The sequence below is a fragment of the Canis lupus genome, chromosome 1 (genome assembly GCF_011100685.1).
Source record: "Canis lupus familiaris isolate Mischka breed German Shepherd chromosome 1, alternate assembly UU_Cfam_GSD_1.0, whole genome shotgun sequence".
In the NCBI taxonomy this organism is placed as follows: Eukaryota; Metazoa; Chordata; class Mammalia; order Carnivora; family Canidae; genus Canis; species Canis lupus.
Genome location: NC_049222.1, coordinates 57,383,141 through 57,398,434, shown reverse-complemented (window position 1 = coordinate 57,398,434; position 15,294 = coordinate 57,383,141). Strand labels below are relative to the sequence as shown.

The following is a 15,294-nucleotide window of genomic DNA, read 5'->3' as shown; positions in this document are numbered from 1 at the left end:
ATCTTGTTAACATATAAAGGAACCCTCATAAGACTATGAGCAGATTTCTCCACAGAAACCTTTCAGGCCAGAAGGGAGTGGGATGATATATTCAAAGTGTTGTAATAAAAAACTTCCAAACAAGAATACTCTACCCAGCAAAGTTGTCTGTCAGAAATGAATGACAGATAAAGAGGTTCCGAGACTCTAGAAGGAGTTCATCACCACTAACCGGCCTTACAGGAAGTGTTAAAGGGACTTCTTTAAGCTGAAATGAAGGATGCTAACTAGTAACATGAAGATATAGGAAAGTATAAAACTCATAGGTAAAAATAGATATATACTTAAATTCAGAACACTCTACTATTGTAATGGTGGTAAGTAAATCACCTATAACTTTAGTATAGATTTGAAAAGAAGAATATTAAAAATAATTATAACTATAATAATTTGTTAATAGATACACAATATTAAAAAATGTAGGGATCCCTGGGTGGCGCAGCGGTTTGGTGCCTGCCTTTGGCCCAGGGTGCGATCCTGGAGACCCAGGATCGAATCCCACGTCGGGCTCCCAGTGCATGGAGCTTGCTTCTCCCTCTGCCTATGTCTTTGCCTCTCTCTCTCTCTCTGTGTGACTATCATAAATAATAAATAAAATAAAAAAAAATGTAAACTGTGACACCACAGTGGGGAGAAGTGTAAAAATGTAGTTTTTGTATGTGTTGCAAGTAAAGTTATTAACTTAAAACAGGCTGTTAAAACTAGAAGATGTAAACCTCATGTTGACCACAAAGGAAAAAGCCTATAGCAGATAACCAAAAGAGAAAGGAAACACTACAGAAAATCAACAAATCAGAAAGTAAGAGAGCAAGAGAGGAAGAAGAAAGGAACAAAAGGACTAAAAAACAGCCAGAAAATAACAAGTCCATATTTATCAATAATTACTTTAAATTGTAAATGGATTAAAGTCTCCAATCAAAAAACATAGAGAAGCTAAACAGATATTTAAAAAGACCTATCAAAAAAAAAAATAAATAAAAAGACCTATCCATATGTTGCCTACAAGAGACTTACCTCAGCTTTAAGGACATATAGATTGAAAGTAAAGTTAGGGGAAAAGATATTCTATGCAAATGGAAAGCAAAAGAGAGCAGGAGTAGCTATACTTAGATCACACAAAATAAACTTTAAGTCAAATGATAACAAGAGACAAAGAAGGTCATTACATAATAATAAAAGGCCAATTTATCAAGAGGATTGACATTTTAAATATTTATGCATCTAACATAGGAACACCTAAATATATAAAGCAAATATTAATAGTTCTGAAGGAAGAAACAGAGCAATACAGTAATAGTAGGAAATTTCAGTACCTCAGTTTCAATAATAGATCATCTGAAAGTAGATCATCCAGGCAAAAAAACCAATACGGAAAACTGTACTTATACTACACCTTAGACCAAAACTAAAACTACACATTAGATCAGATATACATAAAAACATATATACACATAGACCATATATATATAAACATATATATATGAAATATTTCATCCAATAGTAGCAGAATACACATTCTTCTCAAGCTCATGTGGAACATTCTCCAGCATAGATCATATATTAGGTACAAAGCAATTCCTAATAAATTTAAGAAAATTAAAAAAATTTTTAAGAAAATTAAAATCATAGTAAGCATCTTTTCCAAACATAATGGTATGAAGCTAGAAATCAATTATATGAAAATTGACAAATATGTGGAAATTAAACAACATACTCCTAAGTAACCAATGGGTCAAAGATAAAAGCAAAAGGGAAATCAAAAAATATCTTGAGACAAATGAAAATGGAAACACAACATACCACAACAAATTGGATGCAGTAAAAACTGTTCAAAGAGGAAAGTTCATAAAGATAAAAGCCTACACTAGGAAAACAGAAAGATCCCAAATAAACAAGTTAACTTTACATCTCAAGGAACTAGAAAAAGAAGAGCAAATTAAGCCCAAAGTTAGTAGAAGGAAGGAAATTACAAAGTTGAGGCAGGGATAAATAAAACAGACTAAAAAGACAATAGAAAAGATCAATAAAACTAAGAGCCGATCTTTTGAAAAGATAAATCAATAAATGTGATACACCCACATTAATAAAATGAATGATAAAAATCATATGATCACCTCAACAGATGCAGAAAAAGCATTTGACAAAGTTCAATATCCTTTTATAATAAAAACTTGGCTAAATGGATATAAAAGGAATATACCTCAATATAATAAGAGCCATACATGACAAGCCCACAACTAACATCATTTCCAACAGGAAAGCTAAAAGTTTTTCCTTTAAGATCAGGTACAAAGGAAGAATGCTGACTTTCACCATTTTTAAAAATATTTTATTCATTCATGAAAGACAGAGGCAGAGACACAGAGGGAGAAGCAGGCTCCCAGCAGGCAGCCCAATGTGGGACTCGATCCCAGCACCCTGGGATCACACCCTGAGCCAAAGGCAGATGCTCAACCAGTGAGCCACCCAGGCATCCCTGACTTTTACAATTTTTATTCAGCATAGTACCAGAAGTACTAGACAGAGCAATTAAGGAAAAAAGAAAAAGAAAAAGAAAAAAGAGTATCCAAATCAGAAAGGAGGAATACAACTGCTTCTCTTTAAAGATAGCATGATACTATATATAGAAAACTGAAGATTCCACCAATGAAACAAAACAAAACAAAACCTGTTAGAACTAATAAATGAATTCAGTAAAGTTACAGAATAAAAAATCAATATATAAAATTGTGTTTCTATATATAACAGTGAACTATCAGAAAGAGAAATTAAGAAAAAAATCCCATTTATAATAGCATAAAAAACTTAGGAATAAATTTAATCAAAGGAGTAAGTGATCCCTTTCATGAACTGAAAGAACTGAAATTGTTTTTTTTTTAAGATTTTATTTATTTATTTATTCATGAGAGACAGAGAGATAGAGATAGAGAGAGAGAGGCAGAGACACAGGTAGAGGGAGAAGCAGGCTCCATGGAGGGAGCCTGATGTGGGACTCGATCCCGGGTCTCCAGGATCAGGCCCTGGGCTGAAGGCGACACTAAACTGCTGAGCCACCTGGGCTGCCCAAGAACTGAAATTGTTAAAGTGTTCATACTACCCAAAGCTATCTATAGGTTCAGTGCAAACCCTATCAAAATTCCAAAGGCATTTTTCACAGAAATGGAACAAAAATCCTAAAATTCATATGGAACCATGAAAGACTCTGAATAGCCAAAGCAATCTTGAGAAAGAGGAACAAGGCTAGAAGCATCACACTTCCTGACATCAAACAATATTACAAAACCACAATAATCAAACAGTAGTAGCACTGGTATAAGAATAGACATATAGCTTAATGAAGAACAGAGAGCCAAGAAATAAATTCATGCATATATGGCAACTTAATTTCTGACAGAAGAGCCAAAAATATACGATGGGGAAAAGATAGTTTCTTTAATAAATGGTCCTGAGAAAACTGGACAGTTTCATGAGAAAGAATGAAACTGGACCCCTATCTTATACCACACTCAAACAACTCAAAATTGACCATAAGAACTAAAACCAAAAAACTCCTAGAAAAAAAACAAAACAAAACACAGCAAAACTCCTTGATTCTGGTCTTGGGAAGGATTATTGGATCTGACCCCAAAAGCACAGGCAAGTATGATATCAAACTAAAATGCTTCACGGGGGGGGGGGGGGGGGGGGGGGCGGGAGGCACAGTAAAGGAAACCATCAGCAAATGAAAAGGCAACCTATGGAATTCAAGAAAATATTTGCAAAACACGTATCTGATAATGAATTAATATCCAAAGTATACAAGGAACTCACACTACTCAGTAACAACAACAACAAAAAAATAACCCAATTAGAAAATGGGCAGAGGAATCGAACATTTTTCCAAAATAACATATACATTTTCCCAAACTATATGTACAACAAGAAAAGGTACTCAAATCATCAATTACCAGGGAAACACTAATCAAAACCACAATGAGATGATCCCATCTCATACCTATTAGAATGGGTATTATCAAAAAGACAAGAGAAAAATACTGGTGAAGATGTAGAGAAAAGGGAACTCTCATACACTGTTGGTGAGAACATAAACTGGTACAAACACTATGGAAAATGGAATGGAGTTTTCTCAAAAAATTAAAAACAGAAACACTCTATGATCTACCAGTCCCACCTCTGGGTATATGTGCAAAGAAAACTAAATCAGTATCTTGAAGAGCTATCTGTACTCTCATGTTCACTGCACCATTATTCACAATACCTAAATGTGGGAACAATCTGTGTCTGTCAACAATGAATGGAAAAAGAAAATGCCACCCCCTCACACACAGAAGAATATTATTCAGCCATAAAAAGAAGGAAATCCTATCATTTGTGATAAGATGGATGAACCTGGAGGCTATTAAGCTAAGTGAAATAATTGGCACAGCAAAAGACAATACTGCACAGTATACGTAAAATCTTTTTAAAAAGTCAATCTCAAAGAAACAGAAAGAATGATTATTGCCAGGGTCTGGGGAGTAGGTGAAATGGGGAGAGGCTGAGAAAGAGATATAAACTTTCAGCTTTAAGATACATAAGGTCTGGGGGCACCTGGGTGGCTCAGTGGTTGAGCGTCTGCCTTTGGCTCAGGTTGTGATCCCTGGGTCCTGGGATCAAGTCCCTGATAGGGTTCCTTCAGGGAGCCTGCTTCTCCCTCTGTCCATGTCTCTGCCTCTATCTCTGTGTCTCTCATGAACAAACAAACAAACAAAATCTATTTAAAAAATAAGATGAATAAGGTCTGATGATCTCAAATGTAACATAGTGACCATGGTTTATACTCTGTATTGTATCATTGAAATTTGGCTAAGAGTGCAGAACTCGAGTGTTCTCATTTTATTTATTTATTTTTTTAAAAAAGATTTTATCTATTTATTCATGAGAGACAGAGAGAGAGACAGAGAGAGACAGAGAGAGAGACAGAGAGAGGCAGAGACACAGGCAGAGGGAGAAGCAGGCTCCATGCAGGGAACCTGACATGGGACTCGATCCCGAGTCTCCATGATCATGCCCTGGGCTGATGGTGGTGCTAAACCACTGAGCAACCCGGGCTGCCCCATGTGTTCTCATTCTAAAAAAGGTAAGTATGTGAGGTGATGGATGTGTTAATTAACTTGATGATGAGTTTTCTTCCCCAGTGTATATGTATGTCAAATCATCATGTTGTACACCTTAAATATATTACAGTTTTATCTGTCAATTGCACTTCAATAAAGGTGAAAAAGTTTGAGTGTGAAATAAAGCTTTAATTTTAAGATAAATTGAAAGCTGAGAAACTCTGTTATCAGCAAACTTGTGCTACATGTAATGTTACAAGATTTCCTTCAGGCTGATGGAAATGATAAATGAAAACTGGACTCTATACAGAGAGGAATCAAGAACACCAAAAAGGATAACCACGTGGGCAAATGTAAAAAGACTTTTCCCTCTCATGTTTATATGTGTACGGATGCTCATTCCTTCAAAATTTTTAAGAAAAATGAGTACCTCTTTAAAGAAAATATAAGTAACCTGAGGTCTGTTTTGCTGGGCTTGTTAAAAAAACCTACAATCCACACTCTTCAGCAAGATCATTCACTTTCCTTGCTTCTTTTCAATGCTGCTCGGGCCAGAAAAAGCTTTGGCTGTCACCACAAATAGACATGATAAGCACTTGGCAAAACTGCAGGGTTTTTGGAGTGAAAACTTTTCAAGCACACTATCAAAGAATGAGGCAGATCCCGAAGATGTTCGCCAGGGAAAGCAATCTTGGCAAAGTCCCGAAGTGAGAAAGCACGAGGAAGAGGAGAGATGCTTAGATCAGGGGTGCTGGGGCCCCTTGACCACCAGCAGCAGCATGTACTTGCCCCTACCAGACCCACTGAATCGGAAACTGAAGGTGAGCCTGGCAGTCCTACTAGCCCTTTGGGGGACTCTGGTGCATGCCAGTGATTTGAGAACCACAGACTGTGCTGTGCTTAAATGTTTTAATATATGGGCATTCCCCCTAAGCTCTGAGGTACACTTACATTTCCCTCCATAAGTATAGACCTGTTTTGTGTATGATTCTTTGCAGAAACTGTTCATGTCTTTATTTCCTATGCTTTTTCCTAAAGCCCCTAAAAGATCTCCTGGAAATACTGAGAAAGAATGATGTGGAGAAAAATGCCATCAAGGCCATATTCAGATGGATGGAAAAACCTTTAAAGTAGATTAAAATATAATGAGAAAAAGAAGAAAAAAATACAAGTAACAATGTATTATGGGGTTTATAATAAATATAGAAATATAACATATTACAGGAACAAAAAAGGAGGGGTATTGAATGGAATTACATTGCTGTAAGGTTTCTACATCTTTTCTGAAAAGGTCTAATTTATATCTTGCAAATAATTTAATTCATAGCAAACCACAGGGTAATTCAAAGTATAGCTAAAAGCTAACAGAAATAGAATAAAATACTAAAAAATATCTGACTAACATAAAAGAAGGTAAAAGGGGAGACACAGAGGAACAAAAACAGAAAACAAATACCAAGTTAGTTCATTTGAGCCAAATCATCACTAATTACAATAAATGTAAATAGACAAACCCACCATGTAAAGAGATTGCTGTATGTAAAAAAAGCAAAATGGAAATATATTTACAAAGGCATGCTTTAAACATATAGACATAACAAACAGGCTTTAAGTAAAAGATGAGAAAAGGTAAACATTCAGAAAAAAATATGGGAATGGTTATATTAATAACAATATAGGCTTTAAGACAGGAATATTACCAGAAATAAAAAGATAAGTTTTATAGTGAAAATGTGTTCATTCACCATGAAAATATAACAATCCTAAATGTTTATACACCCTCCTAACTGACCTTCAGAAAAATATAAAGCAAAAATTGGCAAAACTAAAGAAAAAAAAAGCAGATCCACAATTATGGTTGGAGATTTTAATACTCTTCTCCTATAGATTGATAAAAAGAAAAAATTGTAAGGATATAAAAGATTTCAATAGTACTATCAACCATCTCAACTTAATTGACCTTTATAAAATACTACATCCAACAACTGTAGAAAGCACACACATTCTTTTTTTTAATTTTCTATTTTAATTCCACTATAGTTAACATGTAGTGTTATATCTGTTTCAGGGGTCCAATATAGTGATTCATTAATTCTATACATTACTCTGTGGTCATCACAAATTAATCCCTTTTACTTATTTCATCTATCTCCCCTCCCACTTCCCCCTTGGTAGCCATTAGTTTGTTCCCTATAATTAAGAATATATTTCTTGCTTTCTCTTTTTTTCCTCTTGGCTTATTTGCTTGGTTTCTTAAATTCCACATATGAGTGAAATCATATGGTATTTGTCTTTCTGACTTATTTCACGTAGCATTTTACTAACTCCATCCATGTTGTTGCAAATGGCAAGAACCCACCTTTTTATGGCTAATATTCCATCCTATATATATATATGTGTGTATATGTGTATGTGTGTGTGTGTGTGTGTATATATATATACACACACACACCACATCCTCCCCATACACTCATCCATCAATGGACACTTAAGGTGTTTCTAGTATTTGGCTATTGTAAATAATGCTTCAATAAGCATAACAGTGCATGAATTAGTGTTTTTAAATTTTGGGGATAAATAGTAGTGTGACTACTGGGTCACAAGATAGTTTTATTTTTAACTTTTTAAAAACAGCTTTATTTATTTGACAGAGAGAGAGAGAGAGAGAGAGTAGGCACACAAGCAGGTAGAGGGAGAAAGAGAACCAGGCTTCCTGCCAAGCAGGGAGCCCAATGCATGGCTTGATTCCAGGACCCTGGGATCATTACTTGAGCTGAAGGCAGTTGCTTAACTGACTGAGCCACCCAGGTGCCCCTATTTTTAACTTTTTTTTTTATTTTTTAAAATTTTTTTTTTATTTTTAACTTTTTGAGGAACCTCTATACTGTTTTCCACAGTGGTGGTGCCAGTTTGCATTCCCACCAACAGTGCAGAAGGGTTCTTTTTTCTCCACATCCTCCCCAGAATTTGTTGTTTATTGTGTTTTTTATTTTAGCCATTCTGACAGGTGTGAGGTGATATCTCATTGCAGGTTTGATTTGCATTTCCCTGATGTTGAGCATCTCTTCGTGAGTCTGTTGGCTCTGTAGGTTTTCTTTGGAGAAATGTTCATGTCTTCTGCCCATTTTTTAATTGGATTGTTTTCTTTTTTTTTTTTTTTGGCTTTGAGTTGTCAGGTCTCACATTTAGGTTCATAATCAAATTTGAATTTATTCTTGTGTGTGGTGAAAGAAAGCGGTCCATTCTTTTACATGTGACTCTCCTGACACCATTTGTTGAAGAGACTGTCTTCTTCCCATTGCATATTCATTCCTCCTTTGTTGAAGATTAATTGACTGTATAATTGTGGTTTATTTCTGGATCTTCTATTCTGTTCCATTGATCTATGAGTCTATTTTTGTCCCAGTACTATACTGTTCTGATTACTACAGCTCTGACTGAGTCAACCAGGTGCCCAATTACTAAACCTTTGCAGTATAACTTGGAAGTCCAGAATCATGATGCCTTCGGCTTTGCTTTTCTTTCTAAAGATTGCTTGGACTATTCAGGGTCTTTTGTAGTCGATGGAAATTTTAGGGTTATTTGTTTTAGTTCTGTAAAAAATGCTGTTGGTATTTTGATAGGGATTGCATTCAATGTGTGGATTGCTTTGGGTAGTATAGAGATTTTAACAATACTTGTTCTTCCAATCCCTAAGCATCAAATATCTTTCCATTTCTTTGTGTTATCCTCAATTTCTTTCATCAATGTTTTATAGTTTTCAGAGTACAGGTCTTTTACCTCTTTAGTTAAGTTTACTCCTAGGTATTTTATTATTTTTGGTGCAACTGTAAATGGAGTTGTTTTAATCTCTCTTTCTGCTGCTTCATTATTAGCGTATAGAAATGCAACAGATTTCTGAACATGCATTTTGTACTCTGTGACTTTACTGAATTCCTTTATCAGTTCTAGTATTTTTTTTTGAGCACACACATTATTTTAAGGGCACATGAAATAATTACCAAAGCCTACCTAATGCTGGGCTATAAAATAAGTTTCAGTAAATGAAAAAGGACTGAAATCATTTTAAGTATGTTTTTGCAACAAAAGCATTAAAATAGTAATAAGAGGTAGATAGCTAGAAGAGTTGAATATATATAAAAGCAACTCCTAAATAACTCATGGGTCAAAGAACAAATTACAAACAATTACAAATTACTACAAATGATAATGAGAATATAACATGCCCAAATTTGTGGGATGTGCTAATAGCAGTCCTTAGAAGAAAGAAAAAGGAGAGACACCTTGTGGCTCAGTTGGTTAAATGGCTGACTCTTGATTTTGGCTCAGGTCATGTTTTCAGGGTTGGGTTTTTACACTGGGTGTGGAGCCTACCTAAGATTCTCTCTCTCTCTCTCTCTGCCCCTCCCCCCATCCTTGCATGTGCATGTGGGTCATGCACACACACTCTCTCAAAAAGAATAGAAAAGTGGCACCTTAGTGGCTCAGTTTGTTAAGTGTCTGCCTTCAGCTCAGGTTGTGATCTCAGGGTCCTAGAATTGGGCCCTGGTCAGGCTCCCTGCTTGGTGGGGAGTCTGTTTTTCCCTCTCCCTTGTCCCCTCCCCCTTGCTTGTGTGCTCGCTCTCTTAAATAAATAAACCTGTAAAAAAGAAAAGAAAAGAGTATAAAAAACAATGATCTAAGGGGCACCTGGTTAATTGGTTGAGCGGCAACTCTTGGTTTTGGCTCAAGTCATGATCTCAGGGATCAAGCACATAAGTGGGCTCAGCTCAGCAGGGAGTCTGCTTGAAGATTTTCTCCCTCTGTCCCTCCCCTCATTTATGCACACACATATGAGTGCTCTCTCTTTAATATATAAATAAAACTTAAAAAAAATCAATGATTTAAGCTTCCACATTAAGAAGTCAGAAAGGAAGGGCAAATTAAATCCAACATTAATAGTATCAAACAAAAATAAAGACAAAAATCAATGAAATACAAAACAGACAAGTAGTAAGAGAAAATGAACCATGGCAAAACTGACTCTGGAAATACAAATAATTGTTGAATCCAGGAACTGCGTATTTAAGTTGATGTTAACTACATAATTCTTTAACTTCTACAGATACTTGTAAGTTTTCAAATTAAAAGGTTCAGAAGAAAATGACAATTTATAAATAATGGCTCTGACAGTAGCTGATCAGTTATAATAATTCTGTGTATATTTATATATTTATCTTCTAAAATCCAATATATATTTTATAACATGCAAAATTAAAAATGTCTATTTCTAACATAACATGATATATAAAGGCTAAGTACTCTATGACCTAAAATAAAGATCTAAAGATTCTGACATCAAAGGTTTCCCAGGGAAAAAGGTGGAGCCAAATTGTTATCAACCTTATAGTGCACAAAATCCCTTCCCCAACACACACGTAGAATGGATAATCAGCTGTTTAGAATCTGTGGTAGGCAGAACAATGGGGCCTTCAAAGATTCTACATTCTAACTCCCAAAATCTATGGATATATTACTTTCCATGGCAAAGGGGACTGTGATGATGTGATTAAATGAAGGACTCTGGTGGTGTATTTTCCTAATTTATCTAGGTGAACCAAATCATGTGGATTTTTAAAAGCAAATATTCTTTCAAGGAACACCTGGGTGGCTCAGTTGGTTAAGCATTTGACTCTGGATTTCAGCTCAGGACACGATCTCAGGGTTGTGAGATCAAGCTCTGCATAGGGCTCCACACTGGGCTGGGCATGGAACCACTTAGGATTCTCTCTCTCTCTCTCTCCCTCAGCCCTTCCTCCATCTCTCTCTCAAATAAATACATAAGTAAAGATCTTTCCTGGCTGTGGTCATAAAAACGGTATGACTATAGAGGAAAAATCAGAGACATTTGATGTTACTGGCTTGGAAGGTATAGGAATGGAGCCAAAAACAAAATAATTTATGTGGCCTCAAGAAGCTAGATAAAGCTCTTACCAGGGCCTCTGAAAAGAAATGCAGTCTTACTGACACCATAATTTTATCCCAGTGAGACCCATGTTAGAGTTCTAACCTTACACCTTATCTTGTGTAAGATAAGTTTGTATTATTTTAGTCACTATGTCTGTGGTAATTTGTTTCAGCCACAATAGTTAACTAATATAAAATTCTGCATATATGAATAGTCAGTTAATGACTACCAGAGTTTTAAGGAAATCCCATAATATGAAAGAAGAGGCCCAGATTAGCAGAATGGTAAATGCAGCTTGGGAAAAAAGATTATGCAGTTAGAAAAAAAACCCTTGAAAAAAGGAACTCTTGAAGATGAAAAATAACAGGAAGACAAGCTCAATAGAAGGAGTTGACTGAAAGCTGAAGAAATCTCAAGAAAGAGAAATATGAGACAATGAAACAGAAAATGGAAAAGAAAGTTAGAGGACTAACCCCAGACGTTGAATATCTAAATAAGAAGAGAATAAAGATGAAAGCAAATAAAAACAAAGGGGAAGAAATCAAATGTATGAAGAAAACCTCCTAGAACTACAATGCAGGAGTTTCCAGACTGGAGGAGTCCATCAAGTGAATAGTATGTGGATGAAAAGAGATTCATCCCAAACCAAGATCCAGACTTTTTCAACACTGGTGACAGAAGAGACCCAAAAAAGCTTCAGAGAGAAAAATCGGGTTTCATTCAAAGCATCAAGAGTCAGATTGGGATTGGACATTTCAACAGCACACTAGAAGCTGGAACTTTAAAACTCAAGGAGACAATAAAAAAATGAAAATTAAAAATTAAAACTCGGGTAAACAACACAAGCTATAATTCCATACCCAGCCAAGCTACATTCAAACTCGAGTGCACAATAAACACAAGCAGACAGCCAAGTAAATTTCCAAATTTACCTCTCACGACACTTTCTCTGGAAACCAATGGAGAATTTCTCCACCAAATTAGGAAAAGAACAACATGATTCTCATGGCCCAGAGAATCCCACACAAGATAGGAGAGGAGAACAAGTCAACAGCTATACAGCAGACCTAGATCACAGCAAGTCAAAAGGCTCTGGCAGTTATTTCTTGATGAACTATCAGATGAACTGTCAGGAATATAGGTATCTCCCACCTTTCCAAAATTTGAATTGTACAACTTCACTTTTATGAGAGACCTGCATTGGTGTGCATTGTTCGCTAACTAAAAGAAATCTGAAGAGGATGTTCCTTTTGACAAAAAAAGTTGAAAAGCAAAAATAGTGTTCAGCATTTGTTTTGCAGCAAGCAATGGGAGGCAGCACACAACCCAAACAGCAACAGTGGCGCCACCAGGCTCCTTCCCCGGGAACTACACTAGGTAACTCAACATTAGACTGCCAAAACTGTGCTGAGCATCTGTGCTTTATTTGGATTTATTTTGTGCATCATTAGCAAGATGCGTCCTAAGTTATCAGAACAGCCTAAGACAGGTTATTTTGGGGGTCTGGGAACACTAAAATGTATTTCCATATAAATTAATGGTGGTAACTGGCTCTTTGCTTTATGCCATTTCTGCTTACTTAAGTTTTATAGGAAAGCTCTATTTTTGGATAGCAGGGGAAACCTAAAATGTCATTAAGAAAATCTCGTGGGCAAGTGTCTGGGTGGCTTAGTTGCTTAAGTGTCTGCCTTTGGTTCAGGTCATGATCCTAGAGTCTCGGGATCAAGCCCCCACTGGGCTCCCTGCTCAGTGGGGAGTCTGCTACTCCCTCTGCCCTTCACCCCCCCTTCTCTCTCGCTCACTCTCTCTCAAATAAATAAAATCTTTTTTTAAAAAAAAGATCATCTCGTGAATTGATTGAGAGAATTACATAACTAAATAAAAGTCTGGTTGATCATTAGTGATAAATATATAGGAAATTAACTAAATAAGAAAGCTGTTATTAATACTAAAGAAAACAAAAGCTGTACACAAATTGAAAAGAGATCATAGTACACAACAGGGTTTAGGTGTCAATAACTTTTGCCTTGTTAAAATATGCAAACACTTAAAATTCATCTAACTAAAATGATAATCTATACAGGAAGATGGAGGGATAAGAAGTATACATGTGTTAATGGCAGATGGTATGTTGAGAGACAGATGAGTGATGTATCTACAAGCCAAGAAATGCCAAGGGATGCCTACAACCACCTGAAACTAAGACAGTAGCATAGGGCAGTTCCTCCTTTGGAGTCTCCAGAAGGAACCAACCCCACTGACAACTTGATTTCAGACTCTTAGCCTCCACTTGTTCATTTTAAGTCTGTGGTACCTTGTTAGAGCTGCCTCAGCAATGAATACAATGACCTTAAAGAATCTCACCAGCCATCACCACTGTCCTGTACCTGCCACCTTCCTGCCGATACCTGGACAGGACATTCCTCCCATTTATTTTAAAGAGCAATCCCCTAATATTCTGACAACATGCAACATGCAAAAGGGGAAAGAATTATCTGCAATAGAAAGTTTAAAAAGTGAAGGACACCTTACCAGGGCAAAAACTGTACTCAAATTGCTGAATCTTGCCACCCTAATGGTAGGAAAATATCAAAACCAAAATGAGGCAGACTTTAATGTGCTAAGATACAAGAAAAGATATTTTACTTTCTCTTATAATCTCCTCAGTAAGGTTAATATTTACTTAAGATACCCACTTCTTAATGCTTTATCAAAATTGTCCTCCTTTACAATATGCTTTTTAAAGGTTTTACTGAAATTGCCTTTTTGAAACAGTGAATAAGCTGTGGCAGATTTGATTTTAGGCACCGAGAGGAAATAATGTGCTGCAGAATTTATTCCACTCAACCCTGGAAACCTGAAATGCAATCATCAATCACGGACTTTGCACTCTTTCCTAATGAAAAAAAGCTGCTTCCTAATATATTTTAGAAACAAGTACTCTAAACACTCAAATTATGGAAGAAAGAGGCCACCTCAAAGAGCAAAGGAGTCCCTTCAGTGGCAAGATTTAAGAGGCATGTTAATTTAAGAAAGGGTTTTCTGAAAAGGAATCGTGTTTATCAGAGTGTTAGGCAGCACTTTCAAATTTTAAATCATAAGCTATTTTTTAAAGATTTTATTTATTTATTCAAGAGAGACAGAGAGAGAGAGAGAGAGAGAGAGAGAGGCAGAGACACAGGCAGAGGGAGAAGCAGGCTCCATGCAGGGAGCCCACTGTGGGACTCGATCCCGGGACTCCAGGATCATGTCCTGGGCCGAAGGGAGGTGCTTAGCCGCTGAGCCACCTAGGCGTCCCAAATCATAAGCTATTAATAGATTGTGAAATAAATATGATGGGTTATGACCAGTACATTTTTAATGGAATTTAATGAAATGGAATAGAATAGAAACTTGTGAAATGCAAAGCATGACCTAAATGCAAGGGCTGGGGGCACCTGGGTGGTTCAGTCAAGTCTTTGCCTTCAGCTCAGATTGTGATCCTGGGTCGTGAGATTGAGCCCCAAGTCGGGCTCCCTGCTCAGCGTTAAGTCTGCTTCTCCCTCTGCCCCTCCTCCTTCTCATGCTCTCTCTCTCTCCTTCAAACAAATAAATCTTTAAGAAATAAATAAAATAAATGCAAGGGCTGATTTGTACAACTTTCACTCATATATTTATATTACATACACATGCATAGACAAATGTAGAGTTAAAGTTAACCTGTGTACTGAGTTGGGATGCAAACTTTCTTACTATGCATCACATTCAAAAAGGTTTGGAAAGGTCTTAGAGGGTAAACTGGACACCAAACAAGCAGCCAGCCAGATGCATCCTGCAGACATAGAGGACCTGGGCCCAGGGCCTGCTTCAGTGGGTGGAGCTTGGTTGAGACACAGCCACCCAGAGCACTTTCCAGCACAAGACCAAGCCAATGCTGCGGGAAAATCACACTGTGAGATCACCAGGAAGGAACCCAGAGCACAAGTTCAGTCTGGTTAAAATAGAAGGCAGAAGGTACTGTATGATAAAGGCAGACACAAAACACCAAACAGGCTCAAGGCAGTCAATTCAGGAATGAAAACTGATTTATCACTATGCAGAAAAACATCACTCATCCTCCTCAAAGTGATTTTGTTTGGCTTTGAAGCCAAATACATTCAAGAGAGACAATGAAATAATGCCTATGAACAGCAGATGGTACCAATAGTTTATTTCATGTCCTTAGGACCCAGT

At 36.6% G+C, this 15,294-nt stretch overlaps 1 protein-coding gene across 5 annotated transcripts in view; it reads right to left on the bottom strand.

Moving 5' to 3' along the window:
• The window catches only part of DSE (dermatan sulfate epimerase), an 81,128-nt gene that overhangs the window by 22,776 nt on the left and 43,058 nt on the right, over positions 1-15,294 (bottom strand). The window contains exon 1 of one of the 5 annotated variants that reach the window (XM_038526613.1): positions 10,518-10,533. The exons of the other annotated variants lie outside the window; for them this stretch is intronic. The gene's annotated coding sequence lies outside the window, so the exon portion shown is untranslated. Of the gene's footprint in view, positions 1-10,517; positions 10,534-15,294 lie in introns of those variants that run through there. 5 annotated transcript variants of the gene reach the window in all.